We start from the raw sequence: 16,315 nt of genomic DNA on the forward strand, positions 1-16,315 counted from the left end.
CGAAATATATAAAAATGCTTTTCTGCTATTGCTATTTCCTTTTGCTTTTGCTAGTCCTTGGAGGGCCAAGTTGTCAATCAACTAGTGAAGGGCAAGTTTACCTTTTTCCCTTTCTGTTATGACTATAGCACATGTGGCACTGTCTCTACATTCTAAAATGATTAAAACTATATGATTTTTTTTTTTTATCTATGTACTGCTCCAAAAAATTAAGGGAGCACTTAATCATCATTCATAATCACAGTATAACACCAAGTCAGTTAAACTTCAGGGATATCAATCTGTCCATTCAGGAAGCAACAAGTGATCGTGACTCAATTTCACCTGCTTCGGTGCAAATGAAAGTAACAACAGATGCAATGGAGAGGCAAAAGCAAGACAACCCCAAAACAGGGAATTGTTTTACATGGTGGCCACAGTCAATTGCTCTCTCCTGATCCTTCCTGACTGATTCTTCTCTAGTTTTGTGTTTTACTAGAGTCCTTGTCACTACTGGTAGCATGAGGCGGTACCTTCAGCCCAATCAGGTTTCACAGGTAGTCCAGCTCCTCCAGGATGGCACATCCATACGTGCAGTCACAAGAGGGTTTGCTGTATCTCCCAGCAGTCTCAAGAGCACTGAGGAGATACCAGGAGACCGGCTGTTACACGAGGAGAGCTGGACAGGGCTGAAGAAGGGCATCAACCCAGCAGCAGGACTGGTACCTGCTCCTTTGTGTGAGGAGGAAAACGAGGAGCACTGCAAGAGCCCTACAACATGACCTCCAGTAGGCTACTGGTGTGCATGTTTCTGACCAAACTGTCAGAAACAGACTCCTCGAGGGTGGCATGAGGGCCCCACGTCCTCTAGTGGGACCTGTGCTCACAGCTGCAGCATTCACCAGAAAACACCAGAGAACACCATTGGCAGATCCACCATTGGTGCCCTGTTCTCTTCACAGATGAGAGCAGGTTCAAACTGAGCATGTGTGAACATGTGACAGGCGTGAAAGAGTCTGGAGATGCCGTGGTGAACGTTATGCTGCCTGTAACATCATCCAGCGTGACCAGTTTGGTGGTGGGTCAGTGATAGTCTGGGGAAGCATATCCTTGGAGGATTGCACAGACCTCCATGTCATAGCAAGCGGTACTCTGACTGCTGTTAGGTACTGGGAAATCTGAAATCCTCAGAGCGATTGTCAGACCTTACGCTGCTGCAGTGGGCCCTGGGTTCCTACTGGTGCAGGACAATGCCCGGCCTCATGAGACCAGAGTGTGTAGGCACTTCCTGGATGACGAAGGAATTGATGCCATTGACTGGCCCTCACGTTCCCCTGTCCTAAATCCAATTGAGAACTTATGGGATGTTATGTATCGGTAAATCTTCTGTCACCAAGTACCGCCACAGAATGTCCAAGAGCTCACTGATGCCCTGATCCCGGTCTGGGAGGAGATCCCCCAGGACACCATCCGCCGACTCAGTCCAGACGTTGTCTGGAGTGCATACAGGCAGGCGGGGGCAATACACACTACTGAGTCACATTATGAGTTGCCGTGATGAAAGTCATGCAACTTGGATCAGCCTGTGATTTAAATTTTTTTACTTTGATTGTGTGATTGTTGTTTGGTTTCCATTGAAAATTGTTACGTCATTTTGTTCTCAACAAATTATACGATGTTCATCAGTAAAGATTTTCGACTTGAATAATTTGTTCATCAAGATCCGATGTGTGATTTAAGTGTTCCCTTAATTTTTTTGAGCAGTGTTTATCATATTCAGGTACAGTTTTGACATTGAAACTATAGTGAAAGGTGTCAGTTTTATTTAATTTTGCTAGTATGATCTCAATATTACTAGCAGCGTATGTTTTCCCTGTTTATTTTAACTGGGAACTGCACTTGTCATGTGTGAAAAATAGGCAAGGTGTGAGACGCATATCAGCCTCTGTAACCTGTTAACATGGGCACTGAAATAAAGGCAACTGTGGAAAAGCAAAAGAATTAGGGGAAAAGTGTTTTTGTTCTTTTATTTTTTTATCTTCATATTTCCACATTATTCATTTTTTTTATTTATCCTTGCTTTTATTTCCACATTTGTTTTGTTTTTTTGTTCTTTTATAGATTTATTATTATTTTTTGCACCCCTATGACTCCATTCCCTATAATGAGGGGAATTTAACTCAAAAGCTGTTATTCACATGTGGGGACTATTTTCTCTGGTCAGTCTCTGTGTGTGTATGTGAGAGAGTGAGAGAGAGAGAGAGAGATGATTTGTCAAAGCTCTCTTAGGGGAAGGTTTGTTTCACTCATCATCTGTCTAGATTATATCCAGTCTGAACAAGTCCAGTAGGGGTCTGTTGTATTGCTGCAGGTCTTACGTCTGTGCGTCAACATGTGATACCAGAGTGGATGCAAACGTACTCTGATCACATGCTTAATCATCATCATCATCATCATCATCATCTTCATCATCATCTTCATCATCATCATTGTTGAGCTGAGCTGAAAATGAAGTGAGCAGGTTGATTCTATTTGTATGTGACACAGTAGAACAGTCGACACATTGCTCACAGGCCACACTGAAGACAGTTTAATTGGGAGATTCTCATGGGAATGATCTCTGTAGAGAAGAGTCACCACACACCTCAGTGGGGTTGTTTCTTATCATCTGTCTAATGTGTAATATCTATAAAGGTATAACTGACAGTGACAACAACAGCAATGATAATGATATAACTAGAAAATTCCAGGGAAATTTTGAGTGCCACGGGGGCTACTGCCGGGATGAGTACATGATTTATTTCCAGTGTTCAAAATTCACCCTGATCATAATCTGGTTTTGAGAAATGTCTTGATATAAAAGACTCTGATATAAAACAATGTCACATCCCTCCATCATGTATTATGTGGGAAATATCTCATATTCTGTGTTGTTTTATTTAATAAAACAAGAGGCAACATGTCTTCAAACTGGCATTTAAAGGGTTAAAATCCTGAAAACTAATAAACATTTGGTAGGTTTGAGCAGAACTGAAGTGGTTTAAGAGATGTATGCAAAAAAAGCAGAAAAAAATATTGATATATGATGATTTTATAGCATTTTCTTTGTGTGTCCTTTTTTGGACGCGAGGAACCCCAGAGGGTACAAAATGTGTTACCAGTGTATAATACACCTGTAACAGTAACTGACATTAGATTTTAAAAATATGTCAAAAAAGACACTTTCTTGCAGAAATCCATACCTTCAGCTGTAACACAGCCAAAATGATAAGCAAATCAAAAAAGAAAAGTGAAGAAAATGTCCAAAAAAGGACAGAGGGACCCCTGAGGGTTAATAAATCCCATGAATCGCTATTTAAATTAACACTATTATGTTTTTTCTGTGCTAAATTTAACATTACTGGGGAGGAGAGCAACGCGACTAGAAGTGACAGCGAGAGAGGGCTAGTAGCTTCTCCTCTCCTCTGTCTCAGCGGAGACCGTCACAACTTCATTCACTCTTTTAACAAAACAAAAAAAAAAGCAACGAAGGAAGCAGTAAATGGACTTACATATTTAAGACCTAACTAAATGTAATTTAAGACCTAACATGCGGCTAATGTAAAGCTAGCGGAGCTTGGAGAGTTGGTTATCTGGTTGCTAGGCACACACACACGCACACAGGTCAGGAGCTGCTGTTGCCATGGCAATGTGAAAATCTGTCCAGAATTTGGCTTCTACATGGCTTCAAACAACTGCAAATTATGAGAAAACCGTTACTTCTTTTCAAAAACCGAAAAGACCGTGCCAGACACTGAAGCCAGAAGTTTCTACAGTCTCTATTTTATTCAGATATTCCTTAAAATGAGTGAGTAATCTCAGTGCGAAGACAGGGTGAGATTCTTTTGAAAACAAAAGACGATTACATTAGGTGTCAATGAGAGTGAGACAGGTATTGCTGCCGGACTCGGCACCCCCGTTTAAATTTTGTGCAGACCCTGCCTGTCAAAGTTACATTTTATGAATCCCAACAACTATGTCTACATTTTCAGAAAGAATTATTCGTCTCCTTTTTACGGGTTGGCCGTGAGCTCGAGTTAAAAATAAAAATAAAGGTTATTTTTTACTGCTTCACGCACTCTAGCCAACTGACGCTTTCACTCTAACTTTGAAGAAAAAGTGATTTGCACTCCTCCTTTGAGTGCTCATAGTTTGAAAAGTTTACATGTTATGTAAAAACAGTTTTCCTCCGTTTTATGGTTTGAATCACATTTCTACATGCAGGTATGAGAGAGCTGGGTGACTCAGAAAAAAGGTGAAATTTTGTAAAAAAAAAGGTGTAATTTTGTGGGTTTCTAAAGAAAATTCCAATGCATTCCTAATGCATTATTTATTCCCAGTTTTTTGGGAATAACTTTGGGAAAAATTGGAATTTTAACACCAAAAGTCAAAGCACCTCTTTCGGGATCAAGACGCACGTTTTGATGTATATATTACCGGGGTTTTCTCAAAGCTGTGGCACTCCTCTCAGCTATTCTAGCTGTAGAGGAGTGCCTCGGAGCTGAGCACCCGTGGCACTAATAACGATAATGGCGTACATTAGTGGTCAGCATCAGCTCGCAGCGAGCACTTACATCAAACAACAGATAAAAGTTTCATTTCAGATGTTAAGAATTAGTTGCAGTTGATAAAATCTGAAATGCATGAATTTTGAAAAAACTCTCAAATGTCCAAAATAAATGAATTCGCCTATGCACAAGGTAGTTTTTCAGACTATTCCACAAAGGAATATTTTTTAAATTGAAATGTAAATTTTTTTTTTCGCATTCAAGTCGTTTCAGGCCCATTCTCGTGTTTCAGGCCCCAGGGAACAAGTTCCAACCAAGAAAATGCTGGAAATCTGTTGTCATGTTTAAGTGGAATGATATCGCAGAGAAAACCCAGCTTTACTTATCATAACAACATCACTCATTGGAAACACAAATCATTCAAAGCTGTGTTTTATCAACTTTTCTAAAAAGTTGTTTCTATTTTGTGTAAAACTGCAATGAAAAACAGGCTACTGATGTTTGTCACTTTAACTGGTGAAAGCAACTCAGAGGCTGTCCTTTTCTAATATAACAGCAAAGACAGAAAAGGTGTTGTTTTGGAGCCTTAATATATAATTTTATCTACATCCAGATTTTTACAATATTGCCAACTACGAAGCTGTTAGTAAATTGCGACTTATTTTCCGTAGTGAGACTATTGGGAAGAGCAGGCAGGGAGTTTTTCTTACATAGTGATCTCTCAATGAGTAACCATGCTGGACAGTAGTCTGTGGTAGAGAGAGGGCCTTTTTTCCACAAGGAAAGAATAGATAAATGAGCTGCTCAGTTGTACAGTTAAACATTTGGTAAGTTAAATCCACCTACACCCTTTTTTTTTGGTTTTGATAAATGTTTTTTAGTGATTCTGATGACGTTGTAGTTTCAGATGAAGGGTATGATAATTGAATTTAATTGCTTAAAGTAGGACTGACCAGTAAAACATAGGATTTACTGAAAGAGATGACGAAAGCGTAGTAGTACAACCATACTGATTACATTAATTTTCCCGACTTGAGATATAGAGAGGGTTTTCCAAAAGTCAATATTATGTTAAACTTGTTAAATTTTATTTAGCCAATGAAGCTGAGGAGGTCATCTAGATTTTTTGTTACAATCACACCTTTTAAAAGGTATGGACTGTAAATAAGTCATATCAACCACTGCAGAAACTGGCATTAGTTTACTTTTGTCCCAATTGACAGAAAATCCAGAGATATTGCCAAAGTTATTAATTAGAGCTGGGGGGGGTTGTCTAGATAATTGTCGATTGGAGATGTACAACTGTATGTCATCTGCATAAAGTGAAAGGTGATGTTTATATCTATTTGTGCCAATGGGAGATATTAGAGGGTTCTGTCTGATGCTGGCCGCCAATGGCTCAATGATAAAAGGAAGGGAGAGAGAGGGCAGCCTTGTTTGGTCCCGCAATGAATTGCAAAGGGGGGAGGAATATTCTGATTAGTAATAACTGAAGCAGTTGGGTGCAAGTAGATTATCACAATCTATATCATGATTGAGGGTCCAAATCGGAATTTCTTGAGTGTAAACATATAGGGCCACTCCACTTGATCAAAAGCACGTTGTGCATCTAATGAGAAAACAACAGCCTCTTCTGAGTGCTTTGCATACAACATATTGAAAAGGCACAGATTGAAGTGCATATGTCTACCTCACATAAAGCCAGTTTGGTTTGGATGTATAATACTATATATGCTACATAATGGGCAATATTACAAAACCACCTCAGGTAAATCCAGATTTTCAAAAAATGCTTCTAGCATTTCAAGAGCTTGTTCACCCTGCAATTGATAAACATTAGCATAGAAATCTGCAAAACATTTATTGATGTTTTCAGGGTCTGTCAGTAAACTACCACTACTTAATATGGTGTATGGTTCTGGAGGCCTGTGATTGTCTAAGCTGACGAGCTAGTAATGGGGCTTATCACCAAGCTCAAAGTGCCTTTGTCTGACTCGTACCAGTAGCTTTGAAACATCTCCAATATCGTTGGTGTTCAGATATAGATCTATTTTATCTGAAAGATAGGAACAGAATTCTTTATCTTTTAACAAGGCATTATTTAAATACCAGCTGTATTCACCCCTTTTGTGGTTCAATTTAACATTTAGAGAGACAGGGGCATGATCAGATATAAGTTTATTTTGGTAGTTGCATTCAGCCACTGATGCTAACAATTTGGAGTCCAGCAAAAAATTATCAATCCTCGAACAGGATTTATGTACTGTGGAGAAATAAGAAAAATCTTTCACTGTGGGGTAGAGGAGCCTGCAAATATCCACCAAGTTATAGAATTGCATGAGATTGTTGAGTGTTCCACTATTCTTAATAGAGCTTGCTTGGAGGCACTATCTGTCTAGAATAGAATCCAAAACACAATTGAAATCTCCACCCATGATTATGCTGGAATCAAACAGATTTGGCACAGCATTGAAAGGATTTTTAAAGAAGATGGGATCATCAAAGTTAGGCCCGTAAACTTTCACTAATGTAATTGGTATGGAGTTTAATGTTCCACTAACTATTAAATATCTGTCCCTCTGGTCTGAGGTAGTTTGGTTATGAATAAATGGTATATTCTTCCTAATCAAGATTGCAACACATCTAGTTTTTGTGCTGAAATTTGACTGGTAGACTTGAAATGAAGGACGCTGTTTTCTTTATGTGTGTTTCTTGGAGAAAACAGATATCATCTTTAAGCGCACATAGATGTGCATACACCTTCCCTTTTGGTGGACTACTCGTCGCCTGTACATTCCAGCTAATTATCTTAACTCCACCATTGTTGTACTTATGGGAAACAATTACTATATCAAATATCTTTAGCATAAGGAGGGCTGAAGCCTGTGGCAAAAACTTAAACAATAATTCGAACAGACAGATGTGCTGAGAAAAAAATAAAAAAAATAAAAAAATAACATCTGGAACCTAAGAACCTACCCTGGAAGATACAATCTGAGTTCTTCTACAAAAAAATCTGTCCTCACCCAAACCTTGGTGTGGCACATCATTTGCTAAACATAACAGAAAAAAGAAAGTATCTCTAAGAGGCCATCATTGACACTGGACGAAAAGAGATTCTAGTTCAATAACTAACTAAACTGCGTGGGTCCCAGTCTTCAGCTTCTCGGCTCAGGAACTTTCAGCCTTGGCGGGGGTGGTGAACGAGCTAGTGTTGTTGTGTACTGTAATAACGAACCTCGCCAGATTTCTGAACCCATATCAAATCCTGCTAGCTCTGCACTTCTCTTTAATCTTTTGAAAGGCCAGGCATTTCTTCATAGTAGCCGATGGGAGATCAGGAAAGATGAACACTGGACGTCCGTCGTATTGTAATGTCATTTCTCTTGTCCAAGTTTCAGCACTAGTTCCTTCACCTGGAAGAGGTGCAGTCTGGCTATAACAGCCCTCAATTTACCCTCTTTGGTCGGCGGGGCACGGCCCACTGAGATTGTTTGGTCAAAATTTTCCTCTCCCAGTAACTTTGGTAGCAACCTTGCAATGAACTGAGTCTGCCAACCATTTTCAGCCTTTTCTTTGACCGCAATTATGTGAATGTTTTGCAGGCAGGAGCATGCCTCAAGGTTGTCCAGCTTGGCTTGTTGTTGCAAACATTGAGATGCTAAGCTATCATGCCACTTTTCCAGCTCGTTGATATGCCACTTGTGAGATTTGATGACAGACATCATCTTCACTGATATCATATACAGCTGCTTTGAGGCCTGCAAGGGATCCGTACCATTCAGCATATTTATCACAGCTAGGACATCTTCATTGGTAATTGGAGTCATGGCCCTATCAGCATTAGCTTTAGCCTCTTCCAGGCCCATTAGCTTTGCCAAAGTCTCAGAATCTTCTTCTCTGACTCCCTTTTCTTGTCTCCTTCCTTTACCTTGTTTTCAAATTTTGTTTAGAACTTCACAACTTATTTCGGACACCAGAAATGAAAGTTGACTGTCTCTTGGGTGAGGTAAAATGTGAAGTTGAGATGGAGCTCGACTCCATTCCAAGGCAAACCGGGAAGGCCTAATTCAAGCTTTGAATTCATGCCTGTCAGGTGTGTTTAGGTTTTCCATGAGTCCATTTAGGAAGACCTCTGTTTGATGCTGTTGTTTGGTTTGTAGGCAGTTGTAATGTTGATCCAGTATATGTTGTAACTGTATGTTCTTTAAAGTGCTAGCTAATGTTGTTAGCTTACCACTGGAACTGCAATAAAAAACTGTGATATTAACAAACTTCACCCAATTTCCAGTATGATGATGTCCTCAGTCATTTAGAAAAACTGATGAAACACTGGTAGATGCTACAGGAACAGTGGGTTTTTGTAGACTGTTTTTAATTGTCAATGACTATGTAGCATGAATGGCTGGCTATTAAACCCTAGAAATGAGCGAACCTGCATCACGGCTGGGGTTGTGTTGCGTCAGCTTTAGTTTCCGTCTAATAATCAGTGTGTCAGTGCTGCTGTTGTTTCTGTGAGTCTGGAAGTGACCCAGATAAACCTGCAGAGGGTTCAGGTTATGCGTGTCTCATCACGCCTCAGTTCCTCTCAGCTATGTGGCCCTGCCGGCCTCCACCTGAGCCCTGCTGCAGTCACAGTCCTACATATCAAACACAGATGGGTCAGGGACAACTGCAGACCAGCAGTTTGTGCTACCTGGTGCCCAACTTTGTTTTCAAGTGTTTTAAATTTGTGCCTGCCAACAGAAGAAATGACTGACACAGCCACAAGTGAAGAGCAGTAATATGATTCAGAAAAAATACAGTAGATAACTTAACATGGATCATCTCCATCTTCTAAATACTGAAAGAAAATTTTGAGAAAAAATATATCTGCAGTTGTGCATGACTGGTGTCAACTCTCTACATGCCTGGTTTTTACCAATGCAATATTTAACAAATTTTGCTTTTTGAACTCTTTGTCATATTCAATACCTTCAAACTGTACCTGTGGGATACTGAAAACTATCATATGTACTGGAACCAAGACCATGTTCTCAGAACCTCATGGTTGCTGACCACAGACTGTAAATAAAGATGGATGTAACCTCGGCGACATCACGCACAGGTTTCTGAAAAGCGGTTTTCAAGCTCAGAGTGAGCTGCTCCACAGATGCCATCTCGGCTGGGTCTGACTCCACCCCTAACTCCCAGCTAATTCAAAAAATGGGCAAAGAGGAGGGGTGTAGAACTTTAAGCATTGTAGCGTTAACGGCATATTTTAGAATTTACTCTCATTGAAATGGGGCACCAGTCCTCTAGGAGGACAACAATGAATTACTTCATTGCCAAATTTATCAATCTCATATCGGAAGCCATGACTTCTCGATTCAATGGATCTCCAGTCTCTACGTCAAAAGAATACAACAGGACAACAACTGGGTGTAAATAAAAGAGTTTATTAACTAAACTACTATCTACAGAGTACATGCAAGGTGTAATAATCATAAAGATGAAAATAATAATGAAATGAGCAGTTTGATGAGTTGGCAATGGTGGGAGAGAATATATTATGGCTATACACTATGGCTATACGGCTAATGATACTACATCTACGAATTAGGTTTGATGATTAAATATTGCTATATTTCGACATCAACCCAGTCATGAGCAGAGTGTTAAGACCGGCCTACTCTGAGTTGCACTGTAGCTGAAGACCCTCGGCTGGAACCCAGGTGGCTGTGGTTGCCGTGGTAACCCTGGAGACATGGGATCTAGGTGGATTCTCCTGGAGGCCGTGTCCCGTTATCACGATGACGGATTCTGCCGGTGTCTCAGCAGTTCAGCTTTGGTGGAATTTGCCAGGAGACTTTCTGTCTCGGGAACTCTTGATTTGTGGTCGGTTTCTCTGCAGGCGGTCGTGCAGAGGTGTTATCTGCCAGCGTGTCTTGTGGGTTGATGCGAAATAAACTCTTATGCTCTTCACTTTGGCTGGATAACTTTAGAGGAGACTGGTGTTGACCAGATGACTCTAAAGTTGTCAAAATCTTCAAAAAGGAAAACTTGATGATGAATTAAAAGTTACAAAATTACTCTGAGGCACTTCTGTTGCTTTGGTTCAGTTGGTCTTGATTTGGCTTATAAAAATAAAAGATTGTGCATGTAGATAAAAATGACATTACTTGGAGCTTGTGGTAAAGAAAATAAAAGACGCGAAAAGTGCGAAATGACTAAGAGCCATGAGTTTATGGCGAGCAGCTTAGAGCTAAGAGTTTACATGGCTACAGAGCCGGGCTTCGAGCCGGGACTCTGAGCTTTGAGCAAAGATCTCAGCTTCTAGTTTCTGCATCGTTTTTCTAGCTTCAGCTTTTCAGCCTCTAGGTTTTAGCTTCGTTTCTCGCATCTTCTTGTCATCTCGGTTTCTCTGACCTTTCCTCGAACAGAGATCTGACCTCTTCTCACCTTTCAGGCTCTTCTGCACTTCTCTGACTTTGTGACCATGTGTGAATTGATCACGACTGTTTTATCCCCTGGGGGCTGGCGCATGTTTCATGGGCGTCACCCATCTTCTCCTGTGTTTCCACTTGGAGAAGAGAGTTAATTTCCACTGAACTTTGGAATAATTTAATTCTAGAGTTTAATTCTAAGTTTTATAAACTCGCACATTCGTCTTCCAACATGACCACAAAGCATTAAATGAAAAAACATAAAATGACTTGCACTAGTGGTTAATTGATCAAACAACAATATAAACATTTCCCAAAGCTAATAGTCTATAAATGTGGATTACATAGCAATTTTTTTGACTGTAATAATAATAATATGGACATTCTGGATGTCATGTAGTGTGTGTTACCTCGTGTGAAGGATACTGACAGTATGGTCACATGAAGGACATTGTCTTAAAATCTACATGTTACATTTCAAACATTATATGAAAAAACATCTCTAAAAATAGAGACAATGAGCTAAATTGGCAACACTGCAGCTGCAAATACCCCCCAAATAGAACCTGTTTGTACCAGAAACTCCAACTCAGTGATGAGGCACTCAGCTGACCAGTGGTGGAAATATGGTCAGTCAGTCAATGAGCAACATTCCAGATTATACGGCCGTTTCGTTCCAGCCATAAAACTTAATAAACAGGTGATTTATATAAAAAATCTCCCCCCTTAGTCATCATGAAGGAGGAAATTAGCTTTAGAGACCAAAACTGTTTTTTGTGCCATGCTGTAAATATGTTTATTTCTGGTGTAAAGTTTTAACATGGGAGTCTATATGGTTCGAGTCACTGTTGGAGCCAGACTCTAGTGGTCATTAGAGGAACTGCAGGTTTTAGCACTTCAGAGTTGGCTTCATTTTTGACCTCCAGAGGTTGATGCTCGACACAACTGAATATTAAAGTCTGATGTTGAGGTGTTTTTCATAACAGAATTGGATCAACTTGCCAGCTGTGGCCGTTTTTTTAATTTTTTATAATTACAATTATTATCTTGTATCTTAAACCCAGTAGATAAACTGAAATGGCAACAAACAGAAATGTGAGAATGCCAATGTTAAAACTGTGCAGGTACAAGCATGATTGTACCAAAACCTGGAAACCGCACTGAGAACTTCACAGGTAAACTTCAGAGAGCTGCACAGTCACTGCTGCAGTCACCGACTGTTCAACAAGAAATACTTCCAGCCAGTAACCCCCATCTAAATCCACATTTCTGAGATCCAGCCTGTTCTTCACTGAGCTTTAGGGGGGTTGGTTGGTGTAGTTTTGAGCCTTGCACAGAGCCAGGCTATCTGTTACCCATTGCCTCCAGTCTTTATGCTAATCTAGGCTAACCACATCCTGACTCCTAAACACACAGACATGACATCCATGCTTCACAATTTCCTAAACCTTTGTAAGGTTAGGCTGTTACTTGGTGATGTAGCTTTCACTGAGTTGTAATTTAATGAAGTTGTCAACATCCAGACGTCTCAGCTCATATAAGGAGAGGTTGAGTGAAATGTCGTTCACACATTGTGACGTGTGTTGACCTCGGTGTGCTCCTCTCCTGCTGTGTGACTGTGCAGCTCCGAGAGCACCGGCAGGCACTCCTCGCTGTTACTCAGTGTCTTTATTGTCACTCTGTGATCCAAAGCGACAACTCCATCACTGTCAATGATTTTCCACTAGAGCTGAGTCCAGGGGACAACTTCCCCAGATTTAACAAAAGGGACAGCAGGGAGGGGAATACTTCTGTCTCCTCACATTTCCCCGTTGGATCAGATGGTTTTGTTTTCCTTAACACAGGACAGACCGTCAGGCGAATTGCATCTGTGGCTCATACCTACCACCAGCTTCTCTCCAGGAACGCCAGAAGTCAGGGTGTAAATCTACCAACAGACTGTGAACTCACAGACAACTGAAGCAGCTTGTTGATCAATTTAGTGACACTGTCAAAGTCAAAGTTTCATGTTATTTACTGCTGATGTGTGAACTACAGTACAGTCATAAATACAAACATTTTCTGCAACAACCCACCTAGTTTAATCTCATTAAAATAACTACACAACCAGTGTTGTGCAAGTTACTCTGGAAGAGTAATAAGGTATTTCTTTTACTTATTACTCCTATGAAAGTAATAACTTTACTTATTACTTCATATCAAAAATAATTAGTTACATTACTCATCATATTACTATATTACTTTTGCTATCCCCCCATCCTGAAAAAGTGACATAGGCCTACAACCTGTTTAGGCAGCTCCTTGTACAAGTGAATCCACTTTATTGGAACAACTGACCTCACAGTAGAGGAGTCAACACAACAAAAGCACAAACACTGCAGCCTCTATAAAACAAATAACGTCTCTCACGCTTCTTGAACTAGTATTTTCTCACTAGAGCAGGGACTATTTAATGTTCTTAGAAAAAATTAAACATTGCATATTGAGGGTGATATTTTAACTTCCTGTTATGTTATTAAAACCCTGGCATTTTAAACAAGGTCCCAATGTTCGGAAGTGAAATATTTGTATCTCATTAGCAGCAGCTTATACCCCTTCTTTATTTTAGATCTGTCTAACTTTATTTTAGATCTGTCTAAAATAAAGAGATTAAAATGAAAGAAAACTGAAATGACCTAAGTTTAGTCTTTTTAGCTAAATGTACTGTACATGCTAACAATCATTGGCTGTTTTGTTGTTTCAGCTTAGAACATTGTGTTATTCAAGCATTGTCATTTTTAGAGTATCTATCACAGTGATTGATGAGGTTTACTCTCATCAAGGTTTAGTCCGTGGTTTGTTGTGGGTGTGAAGTGTCTATCAGTCCAACAGTAATAATTAAAGTAGTAATCTCTTTTGCTGAAGGTCACTGGGATTGGTCCAAACATGCTTTCACTTTCATTCTACTGTTGAAGCTACACTCCACTCCACTGTTCCTACATTACTCCAACTCAGTTTGTTTTAACGCTGACGGTAACTCATGAAGTGGCACTGATATGAGGAAACACTTCTGTGGACGTTCAGTGAGCTCAGTGAAAGTGCGGCTGTTGTTGACTCAGGTATGATCCCTGTGTCACCTCCGTAACCACAGCCTGGTGGCAGGATGCCAGACAGGTAACTGGTAGCAAACCAGAAACCGTCACTGCCATTCACATAAACACCAGATGTGTTTTCTTTTTATCTAAACAATAAAACTCACAGCAGAACTATGTTCTCACAAACTAGGTCACTTCTATGACTGTTTGTTGGCCAGAGAGTAAAAGATGTTTATAAAAAGCAAATCACTGAATAACAGCTGTTAGTTCTGTTATTGTAGCATGTGAGACCCATATTGTCCCATATTGTCCAGAAAGTAACCAATTAGCCAGACTGCTGCTCGTCTCCACTATAGATGTGTGATTGTGTTGACCAATACCATGTGGTGTCAGAGTCATGAGTGTCCACAACAGATTGTTATTTTAATAAATTCCTTATTTATTGGTGAATGGTAAATAGGATCATTATGGTATGAGGATTAATGTGTTTTTTTTTTTTTTAAGTTATTTATTTGGGAATGTTTGCCTTTATTCTGACAGGACAGTGAGAGATAGACAAGAAAGTTAGGGAGAGAAAGCGAGGGGTTTACGCAGCAATGGACTGTGGGTCGGACTCAAACCCATGGCTGCTGCGGGTAGGACTAAGCCTATGTGATGAGCCACTGAGACGCCCCTTAATTTGTTTTGTTGATGGATTGTCAGTAATTTTTTATGTAAAAGTGTTAAATCTAATGAAATTAAATTTATTAATTTTTACTTTTATTCTCTTTATAGATATTTTGATATGTAATTGTATAATATATATAAAACCAAGCACTGTTATGGTTAAGCTACTGTAATCACACTTACTACTGTACACACACTGCATAATAATGATTTAAAGATTATAAATAATTAAATATAGTTCCACATTTTTCCTGTGTTTTATTTGAAGTGTTTATCCATAAGAAGATATATTTGTGGTTTTAAGAACCAAAAACCATCTCTCTCTCAGGCTTCTCTCTGAAGCGCTAGTAACAACAGGTCGGTGAGCCAATCAGAAGAGAGGCTCAAAGCCTCCTCTCTCTCTCTCTTTTCATATTGACATCTACCTTTATACTATATGAACCTTTCAATTTTTCAATAACTATCCAAAGATTCTCAAAATGATGGGTTACAACCTTGGTATACTTGACTGGGCTTTCGTCCCTGTTCAGTAAAATATGGCAGTTAAGTCTGCTGGGGTGAGAGAGTGAAACAGAGAAATCAGGCACATGTAGGGTGTGGATTTAAAGTTGCTGACATGCAACATTGGAATTACCCTCCAGAAAAACCAGTCCCATTTGAATGAGGATCAGGAAACCAAATGACTGCACATTATGACTGTAAGTTTGCTGTTTGATTACGGTGTTTGTTTATTTTCCTCTGGATGATTATGGGAATTTACAGCATGAAGTGTTCAAGCTTTAGGAAACGTCCATAAAAATTATAGCAAGATAGTATCTGAATACTTCCCTCAGACTGATGATAAATACATGGTGGATGATCAGAAGGAAATGGTTGTCCTTTAACATTACTTCAGATGCCATTGTCATTAACTTGAAGGGAAACTCCACTGATTTCCCACTTGGTGAGTACTCCTGCAAAAGTAACAACAGTAAAAGCACTGGCTCTCAAAGTGGGGTCCGGGGACCCTCAGGGGTCCTAAGGGGGTTCCTGGTGCTCCCCAGCAAAAAGGGGAATAATTTATCACTATATTTCCATCCACAAGTAACACAGTGACAGAATGCATGAGTATTCTGGTCAAGGGTTTCATACCCTTTCTGTAGTAAAACATCTTAAAATTGGATAAATGTACTGTATTGCTCTCACTGCTTTTAAAGACCTTCTTTTAGATTTTTTTTTAACAATACTTGTAAATGTTTTACTTATGTTTGATTTGAATAATTAGTCATTCGTCTTTGTTTTCCTTTGTCTTCTTGTGTTTTGTTTTTGTTTGTTTGCTTTTTGTTTACCCACTCCTTCTCAGCTATAAGTGTTTTCTGACACTTGCCAGGCGGGGGACCATGGTGTAATTTTTGTCAGTTTAGAGTCCTTGATGTGAAAAAGTTTGAGAACCACTGGTGTAAAGTGTGTGAAGACTAATCAACATCATCAAGTGATGTCACTTTAGTCGGAGTTGGTTGGGTCTGAAGACTACAAGCTTGAAAAGAAAAACACTCACCTCAACTGCAGGCAATATAGCCACTGCTAGGAATTTCTGAGCAAGCTGTCAGCAGTAGAGTTGCATTGTGGGTAATGAAGGAACAAG

At 39.7% G+C, this 16,315-nt stretch overlaps 1 pseudogene; it reads right to left on the minus strand.

Moving 5' to 3' along the window:
• Window positions 1-530: 530 nt before the first annotated feature.
• Window positions 531-16,315, minus strand: part of LOC130167206 (putative nuclease HARBI1) — a 32,666-nt pseudogene continuing 16,881 nt past the window's right edge.

The sequence above is a fragment of the Seriola aureovittata genome, chromosome 4 (assembly GCF_021018895.1).
Source record: "Seriola aureovittata isolate HTS-2021-v1 ecotype China chromosome 4, ASM2101889v1, whole genome shotgun sequence".
NCBI classification, from domain to species: Eukaryota; Metazoa; Chordata; class Actinopteri; order Carangiformes; family Carangidae; genus Seriola; species Seriola aureovittata.